This window comes from Furipterus horrens, unplaced genomic scaffold (genome assembly GCF_987537825.1).
Source record: "Furipterus horrens unplaced genomic scaffold, mFurHor1.1.pri manual_scaffold_10, whole genome shotgun sequence".
NCBI lineage: Eukaryota > Metazoa > Chordata > Mammalia > Chiroptera > Furipteridae > Furipterus > Furipterus horrens.
This window is the reverse complement of record NW_028327180.1, coordinates 2,438,145-2,455,968: the sequence shown is the minus strand read 5'-3', so window position 1 is coordinate 2,455,968 and position 17,824 is coordinate 2,438,145.

Sequence of the window (17,824 nt, the reverse complement as noted above, 5' to 3'; positions counted from 1 at the left end):
TTCATAGAACTAACTTTATGTTCCTAGATCTTCAAATGGCAACCGTGATGTGTCGACGTGGACGAGATGTGGGTACCCAGATATGGGGTCCCATACTACTTCTGGGTTTGTCTGTGGGAGTGTTTCTGGATCCGGTTAATGTATGATCTGTATGCCGAGTAAAACAACGGCCTCTCTCCAGGGTGGATCGGCCGCAGTCAGCCCTGTTGAAGGCCTGAACAGAATAAAAAACTGGGTAAGAAAGCATTCTTCCTCTCTGCCCATGGCCTTTGAGCTGGGACATTGGCTTCCTCCTGACCGGGGACTTGGATTAGAATTTACGCATCTGCTCTCCCAGGTGTCCAGGCTGCTGACTGTAAATCTTGAGTTTCTTAGTCTCCATAATCATGTGAGCTAATTCCTTATAGGAAATCTCTTTTTATCTATCTATCTACCTACCTGGTTAGCTCTGTTTCTCTGCAGAACCCAGACTAAATCAGCGACTTTCAAAGAAGAAGAGGCATCTATTACGTTTACCTGTAATAGAAGCAACGGGACACGCGGTTACATACCAGGGGTGACAAATTAATGAACATGCCCTGATGACTTCCTATAATCAGCACAGCCAGAAGGAAAGAGTTGGACTTCCTGGTTTTCTTGTTTATCCTCCAAAATGACCTTTGTTGTCTCATAAAAAATCCCAGGGAACCTCTTTCATCCATTCAACAAACACTTACTAGAGCTTACTAGGTTCCACCAACATTCCTATCATTCTGCTGTCAGTGTTATCACAAATGCAGTCCCCTCAGCCTCAGCTGGGGCCTGGGGGTTCCCCTCAATCTTCTTACCTACTGTCAGGAGACGGCCTCCCTGATACACGGGCCGCAGAGGGCCCTCCCCAGTTTGGTTGAGTAAACATTAAACATGAGGTCCTGGGAGCTCTTGCAGGTGATTGTCTTGCTCCCAGGGAGTTGATTTGGAAAAATAAAAAGGTCGTCACGTGCTCACCCGGCAGCCATGGAATGTGTCGCTCAAATTCCTGCTGCGGAGCAAACTGAGCGGGCTTTGCACTGGAGGGACCCCTAGACCCACTCTGTGCTTCCTGCAACTGCTGTGGCCAGCAGCTGACTGTGGCTGGAGGATGGAAGGCCAGCTTGTTCTTGCAAGATGGACACCCACTTAACAAGGGACTTTGGCCCCGGGACTTCCAGTTGGCTTGGCCAGATGTCTGAGAACTGCACTGACGTCTGAGAGTCTTCCTAGCTGATCCCCCTGCCGCCCCTTCCCTTCACAGAGGTCAGACCTGCGCAGGCCACGGCTCTCCCCGCCCTCCGTGACTCCTGTCTTCCATCCCTCGGGCACATTGATCCTGCCTTGCCATCTGCTTTCTGAAGGAGCCTAACATGCTCACAGCACCCCTGTGCTTTTAAGTTCCTCTGTCTGATCGATAAGCATTTGAGGCGTCCATGGGCTCAGCCACCACTAACTAACATGATGCACACACACAGTTTCATGTGTACACGAACGTCACCGCATGAGCCACAGGCCTATCTCGTTCCTATGACCACTGTTCAAAAGCACGTCCACTCCTCAAACAGTTCCAAATCCATTCTCTTCCTTCCTTCGCCCTGACCACGCCGAGAAAACCAGCCTCCACCACCCGCCTTCCTCCTCCCGCCATGGCCCCTCTGTAATTCCACGCCTGTTCTCTCCCAGGGCCCAGCTGGGATAAGACTCGCTGCCTTCCACGGGCCCCGCGTCTCTGGGCGGCCGAATCAGCAGGAACCGGGAGGGCGATGGGGCCACAGGCATTCTTGGTCTTGTCCCCTTCTCTGTCCTTGCGAGAAAGCAACGGCAATGTCCTCCGGCCTAAGAAAAGCCCTCTTGCTCCTGTCTCACCCACAGCACGCTGGGTCTTCCTTCCACAGCTAAACCCACTGAAATTATAGATGGCGTTCACTGTTCTCACGGCCTCACATCACCTTGCTTACCTGTAAATTATTGAGCTAGTTCTCTTAAAGGTGACACTCACTTCTTCACTGTCACGTTCCTGGCCTCATCTCACCCATCAGTCTATGCAGCCTCGGAAGCTGCCCCCGCTTACTACTCCATCCGTCCTGAAATCGCCTGGGTCTCGGTTTGGGTGCCTGTGAAACAGCTCCCTGACCATCTGCGATTTTGATTTCCCTTCGTCACGAGAGCACCGAGGGGTGGAATACTCTTGCTAAGTATTACGGCTGGGCCCGGGCTAAGAATAAGTCTCACCCTGCTGCTTTTGGAGGAGATGAGTGTCCTGCAGGTGGCACTTCAGCTTGGAGGGTGGCTCGGGACAGAGGAGGGAGCTGTCTGATTAGCAGCCGGAGGAGGCGTTCACACCGGCTGTGCTCGAGAGCCTGGTCTGCGAACTTTCTGCTCGTCCTGCTTCCGTCACGGAAGCGTTTGACAACCGAAATGGAAGCTAAGAAGCCTAGCAGTCCCCCAATGGTCCAAAAGCATGTAAACATTCCTCTTAGTTTTGTCTGCAAAGCAACGAGCCCTCTACTCCGCGAGCCTATTCTTCGAGACAGTTCAAAGACAGGCGCTCAGGTTTTCAGAACGTGGCCCCTCAGCGTGTCATTTGGGACAAGTCGCTTAGCCCCTGAGAGCAGCGGTCAGCTGCCTTGTTCCGTAAAGGGCTGTTCGGTTACTATGCACCAGGTGGGGCGATGGTGGCGTGCAGGTGTGAGCGCGTGGAACAGCCCGTTCTTGCATTATTATTACCAATGCCTGTGTTACTTCTCAGGTGCAGCCTGCTTTTGCTCTGTCCTGTATCGGTCAGCTCTGCCCAGCATAGAACCTCAGTCACCGCTGTTCAGCTGTGTGGACGGAGTGTGAAAACCGCCACGGATGATAGTTAACAGATGAACACAGACGCGTCTCCCAATAAAACCTGACTAATGAACACTAATACTTGAATTTCATGTCATTTTTACATCAGGAAGTATTATTCTTCTTTTGATATTTTTCCCCCAGGCAGTTAAAAACATGAAAATCCTCCCTAGCTCGCAGGCTGCACACAGCAGGGGTGGCCTACAGTTGCTGACCACTGTCCTAGAACGTCCGTGACCTCGTCTATAACAGAAATCACAGTATTTTCTCTTATTTCACGTGGTGACCAAATGAGAAAGTATATGCGAGAGACTGTTTAAAACACTAAGCACTATATAAGATGTTAACAGGATGCTGTATTTTTATCAAGGGTATTTTTCTTTTTTCTTTTATGTTCCACATGTAAGGTGAAATCATACGGCATTTGTGTTTCTGTGACTTATTTCCCTGAGCATATAATACCTTCCAGGTCCATCCATGTCATTACAAATGGCAAGACCCCCTTCCTTTTTATGGCTGAATAGTATTCCATTGTGTGTGTGTATATCACATTTTACTTAGCCACTTTTTATCCATCTTTATCCACTTATCCATCAAAGGACACTTACGTTGTTTCCTAGTACTGGATATTGTAAATAGCACTGCAATGAACATGGGGAGCGTCTGTCTTTCAAATTAGTATTTTCGTTTTCTTCAGATGGATACCCATTAACATAGGTCCATGACTTGGGCGTAGATTAATTACAGAATAATGGACTCCGAGCGGCAACTCATTATGAGGAAGTAGTGAGGGTGCGGGAGTTCTGTCTAATTTTAACCACCTTGAGCTTGAAAGGCCAATGCCACCCCCGCGTCCTTCAGCATCCGGTCTCCGAGGGGAACAGAGCAGATGCTTCAGATTTGGGATTTATTCAGACGGCGGCGGCTGCGGGGCACGGCCCCACGCTAGCGGCCTGCCCAGCGGTCCTCGGGCTGAGGGTTCTGCTGGGCAAACACGAGGTCTTCAAATTTTGGATTTGAATGCTTTCCATAGACCTGGCTGGTAAGGCCCAGGCCACATAACTTCCTATTGTCTGCGCTCAGGGCCGTTATAACATTGGCCCTGAGAGCAAGAGGGGAAGCACAATGAAGTGTCCTGGCGAAGAGGTCAGCTCCAGCCCGGCCCGCCTGCCCCGGGGACCTGCCCTGCGCCTGGCAGCAGTGAGACCTCCAGCAAGTTCTCCACCCTGTAACGGAAGATACTAGGAGCCCCCTGGCTCCAGGCAAGCGCTCGGTCAGATACTAGCTGTTCTCACCGTAGCGTTTGCTCCTGCCATGGAGAAGGAGAAAGAATCCAGGACTAAAATACATGTAGGTCTTCAGTGGCGCCTGACGGGCTGACAGCGAGACCCACCGCAGTGGCCAGAGCGGGGGGGGGGGGGGGGGGGCAGCAGGAAGGACCAGGGCAGGGGGGAGGTGGGGTGGCAGACGCGGGGCTCCCTGAGGACGCGTTTGGGTGGCACATGGAAAACGCCCGGGCCGAAAGGCCTGTGTCGGGGAGGGGAAGCTTCTCCTCTGACCGCGTGTGTCCCGCACGGGGGGCCTGGGAATTAAACTGACAAAAGACGGATGGGTGAGGGAAAAGACAAAACCCATCCCCTAAACTTGGGGGAGAGTTCACAGAAAAATGGGGGTCAAGGAGGCTCTGAAACTCGAGGGCTTATTTAAGCTCATAACGGCGGAAAGGGGGGACGAAGAGAAAAGAAGTGACTTGTAGGGGAGGCAAGGGGGCCCCCAAGAGAACAGGCCGGCGCTGGTGACAGCCCGGTGCCACGTGCTCGCGGCTTCTCTGCAGGGATGAGTCAGGCCTGCCTGCTGGTGCCACTCGCAGGGAAGGGATGGAGGCACCTGCATCCTCTTGGGGAGGCTCTGTTTTTAGGCCGATCAGGGAGCTGAGAGAAAGCCTATTTTTAAATGCGTCCTGCACCCAATAATTTTTACACCAGTTCTATATTCCGGACCCCTTCACCAGCATTTTATTAGGATAAAAACCCTAAGAAGAACTCTAGAGAATAGGAAGGGAGGTGGGACCGAGGTGCTGGGGTCTCTAACCTTTCCATCTAGTTTCTAGGGCCCTCCACGGCGTCCCAGAGTTACCGCGACCTTACGGAGGGCTCAGTGGGCGGACGCGGCCATGCCCGTGCCTGTATTCCGGGACATTTCTTGTGGATGAAAAAGCCAGGAGTAGGCAGATGACACTTATCCCCAAGGCAGAGATAGGAGATGAGGTAAACTGTCCCAGAGAACGAGGCAGGGACCCCAGGGAGCTACCGAGGTCCCTGCCACCAGCTGGAAAGCTCCTAATGGAGCGAAGCCCAACGCAGAAAGCGGGGTGTCGAGGAGCCGGGAAGCTGCGATGGAGGGGTGGGCGCAGCCTTCTCGAGAGAAGGAGGACGATTCGAGTCGTCCTGTCGAGACCTTTATGCCTGAGAGCCCTTCTCTGTGGCCACTAACTTTGTATTTCAAGGCTTGTAGCGGCCCTGCTGCAAGAACGCAGAGGCCTCACTTGGACTGTCATTACCGTCCGCTGGTCCTGCCTCCTCGGCCCGTCTCCTCACCTTTCGGTCGGCGAAGCTATTTCTATAAAATAATCAGGCTAGACACCCTGCCTCTCCCGCTGCGCCCTGCTAGGGTGGCCCGTCCTGTTTCAGCCATCGCTCTCCTGCTCTCTCGGGAGACCCCTCAGACACGGAGCTCTTGCTCTCCTTCCTCTGCCAGCCCCCCGCCCCAGTATCTTCCTGTTCGGCCCACCACCCAGCGGAGCTGCTTACTCCGCTCTTTCCCTGCGTCAACACCAAAGTCCCTTAGGGCACACCCCTTTACTTACACCTCTGACCACTGGTGACCTGAACAAAGATTTCCCTCTACACGAGCTGCTGTCAGCAAAGGCAGCTTGGGGAGGAGGAGCGAGAAAGTGAATGAAAGTCTCATCAGGATGGAAGGCTTCCAGTAGATACTCTTAAAATATCAAATGCAGGCCCTGCAAAGGAGCTGACAGGGGCAGAAGGCAGAGGGCCATGATTCTGCCACAGTCCACATCCCCGGACATGGCAGAGGTCTGTGAAGCTGTTCCCAACTCTGCTGACCTTGGACGGGAGGCTGTTTCTCTGCGGGCCCCAGGCTTCCTGACCCAGTGACGAGGGGTGGACTCTTGAGAAAAGTAACCAAACACGCTCACAGCATCAGCGGCCTGAGCGCGAGCCTTTTCCCTCGGGGGCGACTTTCCAAGCAGTTCACATTTTTCTCATGGTTTTTAGGAAGCAAACAGACTCAGTCACGTTTATTTCCTGGGCGATATTCCAGCCTCATGGGAAGTGGAAACTCAGAAACGCAAGACTGTGTCTGGTGTGCCTGTGACCTTCAGGGCAGGAAGGGCAGACTGAGTCCTTCCCAAGACTATATTCTATTTTGGTCAGATAGGTGACCTTCAGCTGCCCTAAGAGGTATTATTTTTATACTATATATTGTCAGGCATATTCTGTGAGTAGTTTACCTTCTACTTAAGAAATTTTTTTAGATGAAAATTTAAAATTCCTCAGGCCTTTGGGGAAAAATGAATACTCTAATACCTAATATCTGAAAACCAGTCCTCTGCCTTCTCCTGTCATTATTATTTCTGATTATCCACCAAGGTCAATCCCAGATGGAATGTCAGTTTCACATGGTGGGGAAAATACAATCAAAGAGGTTAATTAACCCACGCTTTACAGTGTTCGGCAATGCCTTTCAGACAGACAGTCTCAGTTCACACCAAGAGAAGACCACCATGAAAGACTCAGGACACACAAGTCGGTATCCAGACGGGGACGGCTGTACTAACGGAAGGGTGAGTGGGAAACAAGTTAGCCAGGGACGAGGGGACTGGGAGCGTGAGGCATGGAGGTCAGTCACATCCGTGTGTCGTGCTGTTACAGCTCAGTCTGAGGTGAAAATTCATTTTTTCTGGTTATTTTTCAAGCCTTACATTCTTTAGAACTGTTAATGTACTTTAGATATGACTCTGAAGGACTATATATTCTTTCTGCTTCATTTTCATTAGTGTAAGAAATCTACCTGTCAAAGCAATGTTTAAGTTTTTCCAAAAAGACAACTTCATCCTACTTAGGGTAGAAGCTGTGGGGGGAGAAATGCAAGTCTCGGGCCAGAGGCTGCTGCTGCGTGTTCCCACTTCCCAGCTGGGGTTTGCAGCATGGGGTGAACCAAGACAAGCAGTGAGAAGGCAGCACATTCATTCATTCACTCACTCACTCACTCATTCATTTCGTCATTCATTCACTCACTAACTCCCTAATTTACTCATCCATTCATTCACTCACTCATTCATTCATTAACTCCCTCATTCACTCATTCATTCATTCCCTCACTCATTCATTCACTCACTCACTCACTCATTCATTTAGTCATTCATTCATTCACTCGCTAACTCCCTCATTCACTCATTTACTCATCCATTCATTCACTCACTCACTCATTCATTTAGTCATTCATTCATTCACTCACTAACTCCCTCATTCATTCATTCATTCACTCACTCGCTCATTCAGTCACTCACTCACTCACTCATTCATTTAGTCATTCATTCACTCATTCATTTATTAACACCCTCATTTGCTCATTCATTCATTCACTCTCACTCACTCACTAACTCCCTCATTCATTCATTCATTCATTCTTCAGTAAGTACGGTGGTTGGGACACAGGGAACCTTAGAGACGAAGAATCACTTGGGGGCAGTCAGAGACTAGGCCTCCATCCCTGTGCAGATGCCTTGCCCCTGCCTGTGACTGTCAGTCACACGGCCCACCCTGCTGAGCTGCACTCCAGTTATAGTTTAACCCCATGTCTAAGGAACACAAATCAAGCCCAGAAGGTGTTTTCTTATACAGGAAGTGCGGGCCTTCCAAGCACAGTGAAATGGAGCAGAATCACCCACATCTTTACTCTTCAGAACCAAGTAGCACAGAGATGTAAGTTTTGAGGCCTTTGAAGACCTGATGTGGGGAAGGTAGTGAGCTCTGCGTGTGTGTGCGGGTCCCTGTCTTGTCACTGATGGAATCAGGGCCACTCAGAGATGGAGTTGGCTTTCTCCTGAGATGATCTTACCTAATCTTCTCATTTTCAAACGAAGAAGTCAGGATCCAGATTCCAACCCCAACCCACTCTATTCTCCCCCAGAATTCCCTCTAGAAGGGGATTGATAATGAGAGAGACAGAGAAAGCCTGGCCAGTCTGACCTCAAGAAGCCTGCCCTCTTCCCCCTTGCTCTGCAGTGTCTGTGTGGGTGAGAGTCCACAGTCGGCCTTAGATAATCTAGGGAATTCTGACTGCCACGTTATCGCCCAGAAGCCAACTGTGCTAGCTTCCTATTGCTGCTATAAAGGACCACCACAAATTTACTGGCTTAAAACAACACAAATGTATGATCTTTTTTTTTTTATTTTAATTTTTTATTGTATTTTTTTCATTACCATTTAGTCTCCTTATACCCCCTCCCCACCACAATCACCACACTGTGGTCCATGTCCCTGAGTTCTCTTTCCTTTTTGCTCAGTCCCTCCACCCCCGATCCTCCTCCCCAACCATACCTGTCATCCTGCTCTCCATCTATGAGTCTGTCCCCATTTTGCTTGTTAATTCACATGAGAGTCCACACATAAGTGAAATCATATGATACTTGTCTTTCTCTTAGCATAATGTTCTCTAGGTCCATTCATCCTGTTGCAAAAGGTAAAATTTTCTTCTTTTTTATGGCTGAGTAGTATTCCATTGTGTAAATGTCCCATAGGAACAACAAATGTATTCTCTCATGGTTCTGGGGGTTGGAGGTGTGACAGGCATCTCCCTGGGCTAACGTGGGGGTGTGAGCAGGGCTACGTTCCCTGCAGAGGCTCTGGGGGGATATCCACCGCCTCGCCTTTTCCAGCTCCTAGAGGCTGCCTGCTTTCCTCGGTGTGTGGCCCCACCACCCATCCTCAAAGTTACAGCCTCAGGCCTGGTCTTCGGTGGCCCCCTCCCCAGTGTTCACTGCTCTGCCTCCCTCCCCTGCTTCCCCTTTTAAGGACCCACCTGGAGAATCTGTGAAAATTTCCCTATTTTAGAATCTGCTCACTAGCAACCTTCAATCCCCTTTCCGTGTTGCCTACCATGTTCCCAGGATCTGGGGACCTGGATGCGGACATCCTTGCGGGGGCCTTGTTCCACCCCCCAAACCTACTCATGTGAAGCTGGCGCTCGGAATAATTTCTATGACCACAAAATTGGAGTTTCAGCTTCTGGAAAGTTTTCACTTCCTCTGGATCTTCTAACTTCACATGACGTTGCCCCCTGGGAACTTTTACTGCTGCATACGAGAGAAGATTCCGAATAAGGACCAGATTGGGACAACCATTCAAGCACAAGGTAATGACTGTAGTTTGCCTTTTAGCAGATCCCCGCGAGAAAATGCAATATCACTCCTACAGTTTCACAAATGACAGGCTTGCGACAAAAACATTTCCAGGGTGTGCTAACTAAATCCCTGTGAGGGAGGGAAATAATTCAATGAGCTTCCGTCAACTCCAGCATGGGGCGCGTGTGTGAGTGTGAGTGTGTGTGTGTGTGTCTGTGTGTGTGAATAGTCGTCTATGATGTGCCATTTGTACTAAACTCAAAAGCACCGTTAAAAAGCTAGAACCCAGGCTCCCTGCATTTTTTACCTTCTCACCATCCGCTGCAGGAAATGATCAGTGCCCGTTCTAAAGCACCGACCTCTTCAGATGGGGCCATTAGCGCTAATGCCTTTGCGGGGAGCTTCAGGTCAGCGCGCTGAAACTCCAGGCACTTTAAGAACTTTCTGGGTGGGGTGAAAGAGCGAGTATACAGGAGAGGGGCCACGTGAGAGAAGCTCCAAGGATGGAAAAACATCTGGGTTAATTCAGGACAAAGCCAAAGACTCGGAGGCTCTGTGGAAATGTAATTCACGGTCATGATTGCTAGAAAACTTTTATTCTGTGCGTTCTACATTTTGCTATGTTTTATGCAGTTGAAATTATATATTTTTAATTTAAAGTAATTGCTCTTTCGGCTCCAGTCTGGAACAGGCAAGGAGACGGGGGGCGGGGGGGGGGGGGCTTGTTACAGGGAGTTTCGTCTGAAGGCATTGACCTGCCTTGCTCTCAGCCAGCCCAGCTTCTCAGCTGCAAAGCCTCTTGGCTTCCGCCTGCACGTTTGCCTTTGGCCTGGCCTGGGTGGGGAGGGAAGGGGCAAGGAAAGCGGGGAGGGCAGAGGAGCGTCCCGCGGCCCCACATTGCGACCCCTGTCCACCCTGCTACGGTGCGCAGTGCCGGGGGTCCCAGCTGGGTAACAGCAGCCCTGCCTGGTCCTTAGTCCCCTTGCAACGTCCTCTGCTAGCGGGTCTCACCGTAGTGTCTTCGTCTTGGCTCAGCCGCCCAGCACCACTTCTTTCCGGTGCCCGTCTTGCCTTTCTCTTTGGTGCTAAATGAACACCCCACCCCCGCCCCCAGCCGCACTCTGCTTGCGGGACATGGGGTCCTGATCCTGACACTGCCCTGGGCCACAGCCATCCGAGCTCGGCCCAGAGCGCTCCTGCCGGGCTTCCCTACCACCACGCGGACGCTACCAAACACACAGGAGACAGTGCCATTCCAGAAGCTCTCAAACCGCAGTGTGGTCCAGCGTTACCTGCAGGGCGGGGTCCCGTCTCCACTTTCCAGTTCGGTGGGTTTGGGGGGCAGCCTGAGAAGGTGCATTTCTCACAAGTTTCCAAGTCCTGCAGATGCTGCTGGTCCGGGGCCCCTGCTTTGAGGACCGCTGGGTAATTTCACACACTGCGTCCACCACCCAGAAGGAGCCAATATTCACAGTTGGATGTACGTGCATGAGATCTTCCTTCTCTTATGAGAAATGAAAGCTCCACGTTCTAAGTACAGGTGAGGGCCTCCTTCTCTGTCCTTCCCCTGCCCCCTGCCTTTTCCTGACGGTGACCAGGACCGTCCTTTCAGACCTGGCACTTGCTGCAGGAGGTTGGACCTGCTTCCCTCTGCAGCTCGACTCCCTCGTTTCCCGCTCACAGGATGGGGCAGAAGAGTGTGCATTAAACTTCCACTGGGGGACACTGAACGAGGTGTGACTGTGAGGGGGACGGCCGTCACCGGCTGGAAGGCAGGCAGGCTGTTCAGGGGGCGAGACCGGGATGGTACATGGCACCTGCAGGCATCTCCCTGAGCCGATCAGGTGGACGGAGTCCGAGCCTCGTCGTTCAGGAGACCGAAGTCTTCAAACGGACAGCAGGCTCACCCTATGTTCTGGGGTCCTCGCTTCCAAGCAAGGACCAAGAGGGGAACGTGGCACGTGGCAGTCAGGAAACCAAACACCGAACTTCTAACAAAGGCTCTCAGCTGGGCTAAGCCGCTGCCGTGACCCTGGCTCTCGCTGGGTTAAACACAGGGATTTTCTAATCGGACAAATGCTGGCAGAAGTGGCCGTTTAAAACCACAGACGATTAAAATAGTCCCCAGGGGCAAAGGTACCCCCAATAGCCTAGGCATTTTCTTCCATTCTTCAATCACTTTCACCTCACCCGCGGAGGTAACGAAACGAACACGCAGCGACTCTGGCGTGCACGGGTCCGCCCACCGCACGCCCCGACCCCTGACGAGGAAGAGCGCCTGCTCCAGGTTCTTTTCTCCTCGTCCGTCCTCACCCCGCTCCCTCTCACCACCCCCTGCTGAGGCCCCCTGCAAGGGCCGCCCCCCTTTCCCTTTATGTGGACCACCTGGGGGCCCCTCTGAGCAGGCGCGGTCCCTGTCCACACCTCGCTGGAGGAGGATGTCTACCCACCATTTTTCTTCTTTTTGTTATTAGGAAAACGTATCCTAACCTAGTTCCCATCAAGCCCCAGCCCTGCTTACCTCCATCCGCGCAAAGTGATCGATGGCCAGATCGGCTTGCTTAGCGTTGGGGCGACCCTTCCCACACCTCTCCAGACCTCCAGGGAATGGGGCAGCCTCTAATCCACGCTGGGTCAGCACCAAGAGCCACGGGAATTTCACGGAGAGAACGGTTCACTGGGCTCTGATGACAAATGATCTTAATCAGCGTCAAACCTAATACCAGCACCGCACTCACTTAGTCACTCATGTCATTGGCATGTAACTATTCTTGTGAGATTAGCATAATGTTTGTAGCCCAGTATTTATGTCATAGCTATCACGAATTACCCCATCAGGTAACAAGGAGAGGCATGCAGGCTGCAGATTAAACAACATCAAAATTAAACAAAAACTCAAAATGCATCTACACACACACACACAGACACATATGGTCTCCCTGAAGGACAAAAAATCCTCCTGAGAATAACAGCCTTAGAGGAGGTAGATTTGGTTATTTGAAATGGAGCATTTTGGGTTCTTTCCTGATTCTGTTACTCTTAGGATTTTGCCATGAGAAAACATTACATCTTGTCAATTACTTAAGAGGTCGAGCCTCTGGGAAGACAAAGAGTAAGAAAGGGAAACTTTTGCTTAAGTAGGAATTTACAGCTGCTTACAAGTGATGAGGTTAGTTTAGACCCGTTTCAAGAGGGAAATGCTGGGAAGTCACAGTTCTTAAAAGAAGCGTCATATACGCTTGCCTCGTTTTAGAATCTAGGGCCTGAGCCAGACAGAGACTGGGATGGACCCCGGCGAGAAGAATGGAGGGCCGCATGTTTCTGCCGGCATCGTTCTCCTCTGCACCGAGTCCGTTATTAATGTCAGTGTTTTTCCCAAGATGGTCTTACCAAGTGGCCATCCATCCTGAGTGAATAAATAAAACATAAAAGTAAATGAGCACAGGAAACAGACACCTATAAAATGCCGGGGAAATGTGCAATGCTCACGTGGTTAGACTAGAAATCTTGTGGCGTAGGGACCTGAAATCACGGGGCACTGCAGTTGAATTAATATACTTTACCGCCATGCAGAGGTGGGCATATATTGCTGCAATCAATAAACCGGATCGCTTTGCCTGGGGGACAGATGTGGGACTCTGTGTCTCTGTGCTTTGTTACTTCTCACAAATGACACAGAGCTCTATTGACAACGCCGCCAAGGTCATCTCTCCCTTCCTTTTACTTTCCAGAGCAAAATAAGAGCATTTTCTCAAATGTTAATCAAGCATTTCTTAAAGTTTGAGTAATAGATGCATGTTTTAAATCGTGGTTTATAAAATAGGAAAACTCCAGTTCAGATCCTTAGGCACTAAATCATCTCTCTTTCATTTTCCAGGAAGCTCAGGAGGCCCCTCCCTCCTCTCCTCAGCCTCCTCAGTTCCTAACTGCAGCTGGCTTACTAATACATGATCATCATTCCGCTGGGACATCACAAATGTGATATTGGATGACTAGAATTCATAGAAATAATGTACACCAGGGGACGTGTCCTTGGATCCCCGATGAGAACGGCGAGTGTGCAGGGCGAACGGGAACCTAGCAAGCTCTCGTTGGGTGTAATATTCTTCACCTTCCCCCGCCTCTTCATCAGGACTTTATATTGTTCCAAACCAGAGTGCACCCGTTCTGTCTTGTTAGACTGCCCGTCCATTTGTCCTCAGCCACCTACACTGCTTTAAGACCCTGAGAGGTAAGGGTCCCAGAGGTGACCACCGAGTGCACAGGTAATGAAGCCACGGAGCCACCAGGCAGGATACGAGTGGTGATTCTCAGGAGAGGTACGACCCGTGAGTCGTTGCAGAGGCTCCGGACACTCCCTCTGCGGGAGAACTGATGGGCACTCATACTGACGGGACCTTGAGGCTTGCAGAGGACAGGAGAGGGCATGGAGTCTGCGCGGACACCTTGGGGCCAGACCACAGAGGTCGGAGCAGGTGAGGCGTGGGCTGGTAGCCATAAGAAACCATGGGGGTTTGATGCAGGCCAATGGCACAGAGCGGTGCTGAAGAGGCCTAATCCGGCGGCAGATTGTATCCAGGACCTCATTCTGAGATTTAATAACAGGCAAGCGGTTCTGTCAGGATGCACGTACCCCGGTTTTCCCTCACATTCGGTCCTCGTCGGAGGTGATGAACAGTTGGTTAATATCTTCTGAGTAACGGCCCCTTCCCAGGCTTGAAGTGGAAGTCTCATCTGAAATCAGGATTTGAACTGAGGCATGAAGGTGACTTTGACACGATGTTGTCAACCGCCCTGCTGAGGAGTGGACACTTGCCCATCACGTCCGCGGTGGCCCCAGAAATTCTGACGCCTGAACATTTGCTCCTTCTCCTACTTAGAGACTCAGTTCTGCCCCCTCCTCTCGGAGCCTCTCAAAGCCCCACTGTCTCTCCCGCCTGCCTGAGCGGATGCACTTGGCCTTCAGCCGGAGGCTCCTTGAGCTGTCCGAGCCGAGGGCCACTCCAACGCTAAGATTCCTCCTGCGTACCTCTCTTCTGGCTTAAACCGCACCTGCTCCAGAAGGCTGCCCCCGGTTCGCCCGTTGAAAGCTGGTTTTTCCTGGACTTGGTGGTGTCCTCTCAGTTCCCAGGAATGAAAAATTATTTTTCTGGATTTTTGAGGGAATGATTTGTTCTAGACAAAGACAACATTTTGAAAATATGTGCTGTTTCTGCAACTGCCCGTGGCAGTCACCTAAGTTACTTTTAAAGCTAAGTTTCCTGTAAGTACATATAGCCTATTTGTTCTGCCTTTTATAACCAAGTCTATTAGCATGCATGAACTTCTTCTGGATCCCAAGATGCCGTCATTAAAAATGTCCATCTTTCTGCACAAACCGCTCCTGCCACTGTTGCTGCTGGTGTCCCTCCCTCTGCCCCCGCAGCCCTACCTGCCGCCCCACTACGCTGTGCTGCACACAGTGGGTGTCGGCTCCCGCCTCTGCTCCAGGAAACCTCCCACTGGAAAAGTACAAATCGACAGCCACCAATGAATGGCTCAGGGGCCTGCGAGATGCCTGTAATGATCCGTTTTATCCATCCGAAGAGCTGTCTACCCTTCAGTTTTCTGTTTACAAGAGCTCCCCCAGACCCAGACTTGAGAACCGTTTGCCCTCCCTGGTGGCCACGGCTTCCTTCCTGACGTCTGCAACAGGAGCTCACGCCGCACGAACGGGGATGGCTCCCCCCCGTGCATGTGGCTGTTGATCACTTAACCACCACAAGGCCATCCCCCGCCTAAATTGAGGGTGTGTGTGTGTGTGTGTGTGTGTGTGTGTCACAGAGAGAGAGACAGAGAGAGGGAGAGAGAGAGAATGTTTTGGTAGAATGGAAAATACGTGATGCTGAGTTAGAAATTCTAGCTTTTAATCTTGACTTTGATATGAATTTGCAGTATCATCTACAGAATATTCCAATCTTCGTGCCCTCAGTTCCTCAACTATAAAAATCAGTGACTTGAAACAACTTAGTGATAGAAAACACGTGTGTACTCCTCACACTCGTGCCTACAGCAGGTATGACTTATCAGTCAAGTATTCTTACGCGCTAAACAAAGTTTTGTCATCTTAGTCATTCTTAACATAACACTCTGAAGTCACTACCAAGCATTCAAAGATGGAATAAGTGATAAACACTATTTGCCTTCAGTGATCTTGAAGGCTTCTCGGTCTATTAGTCCCTATTGTCAGAGGAATAATAGTCTTCCATGTTAGCTACCAAGGCTTATTTTTAAGATAAACGTTACTTCGAAATTTATTGCCTACTAAATACATAATAATGTTCATAATAATTACCACTGATTGAGTATCTATTACATGCCAAGTCATAGATTTTTAGTGTATGCACAAATCTATCTGTTATACACGCTTGGTCATCGGAACAACCCTTTCAGATGGGCATTTTTATCTTAACTAGGAAATTAAAGCTCAGAGAGGCCCAGCAACGGCTTCCTACTTACACTTCTAAGTTGAAATTATTTTTAAACTTATCATTTCTTACTTATAAAATCCATAACTTGGCAACATATTCTATTGACCAGGCAGTAGGGAAAAAGAGACTTTCCTCCATTGCTGGGAGAAACACAAAACGTTGTAACTCCTTTGAAGGAAAATTTGGCAACGTCTAACAAAACTATGTAGGTGTTTGCTTTAAGGCCCAGAAAGTCCACTCGTGGGCATTTGCCTTTCACACACACCTCCTCCAGTTCAAAACAACACAGGCACAAGCTTATTCATTGTGGGATTATTTGCGGTAGCAAAATATTGGAACCTCGCTTCCCATCTATAAAAGATTGGTTAGATAAACAAGGGAGTGATTATAAAATGAAAAATATCCCTATTTATTGTAATGGCATCATTTCAGCATATAACCTTAGGTGAAAAAAGCAAGAGACAGAAAAGATATAGCATGCTACATTTTCTGCAAGAAAGAAGGCGAACTAAGGATATATGTGAATGTCTATCTACCGTCTGCCTATCGTCTATCCAGGTATCCACCCATCCATCCACCCACCCATCCATCCATCACTGATGGGAACAAGGTAGAAGGGATTTGAAGAGAGACTTTGCTGAGCATACTGTTTTAAGTAGCTTTGACTAACGAAACATGTCAATGTTACCTATTTTCAAAAAATAAAACTAAATTAAAAAGTGTAAAAATTAAGCATTAAAATGAAATACAAATTATTTTAGTAGTATGGGAAATTAATTACATATCCATATAGAAAAAAATGAAGTCAAGTAAAGTCTAAGCACACTCTCTAGACTGGATACCATTGTAGAGTATATAAAGACACTGCAAATAATTGCACAATTTTACCTTCTAGGTTTGTGAGTGGTGGTGTATTTTCACTGTTGGAAGCCTCTGGTGGTCTTCACTGAGGGCCAGAGAGATACAAAGAAGAGGCTAAAGAAAAAGAACCCTATAGAGCTGTATTTTGATTGTACATAGCAGTATAAACCCATGATTTTATGACATATTATATAAGTACTCTTTTCAGCGAAAGGGCTTAGGAAAAATAATATTTCCATTCTAATTGTATCCAGAATTCCGCTCTTCTAAAACTTATCTTGCAATAAAAAGAACCAGGTCTCCTTGGAAAACAGAAGATTCCTGGCCTGAGGCAAGTGAAATACAAGCACCAGCTGAGCCTGGGACATCCTGTGGAGGAAGCAAAGACGCGCTCAAAGATTCATGGGGCCACGTCACGAGGACCCGGGCATTGGCGTGAAATGCCGCCCGTTGACCAAATTTAGGGCGATTTCAGCATCGAAAGAAGCATGAAGGTGATGGATTATAACACACTGCATCGAAGCGATCGCTAATTTATGGAGCTATGAGGAGAGACGGGGAGAAAGCAGTGGTTCTTCTGTACCGTAGAATGACAGCTGATACATGTAGAAGGGACGTTAGGAAATCACCGTTAGAGCGTAGAAGGAGAGAGTAGAAAATCACCACTTGTCACGCAATATAATAGCTGGCAGCCATGAGTCATCAGTGAATAGTTGAGCCATAAGGTCCGCATTTACTGAGGCACAGAATGCATATATGATCTCGACTGATTAATTCCTCCACAAATTACTCACTAATTAGCAAACCAAAAAAATGCACCTTTATAATAAAAAGTGTCACAAGCGGCACAGCCTGACCTCATGGCATTCCGAGCCTCCCAACACGAGGTGGAGGAGACATAAGATGACAGACGCCTCACTGTGTTCCTGCTGGAAATGTTCATAAAGAATCCGAAGGCTCCAGGATGTGGTACCATCTCCCAAAACAGTGAGCCTGGACTCGTCAAAGAATTCAATGTTGTGGAGAAAGCCAAAGGACTGGGGAGCTGTTGTGGAAGTGGGGGGGCCACGGTGCCCAAGGCCGGGCAGGGTGCGTGAACCCTGACGGAGTCCAACTGCTCGTCTTCAAAGCAGACAACATGTGTGTAATATTAACGGACACAGGTAGTCATTCGTGTACAAACATACACTGCTCTTTCTACCCCTCCACAAATGGGTAG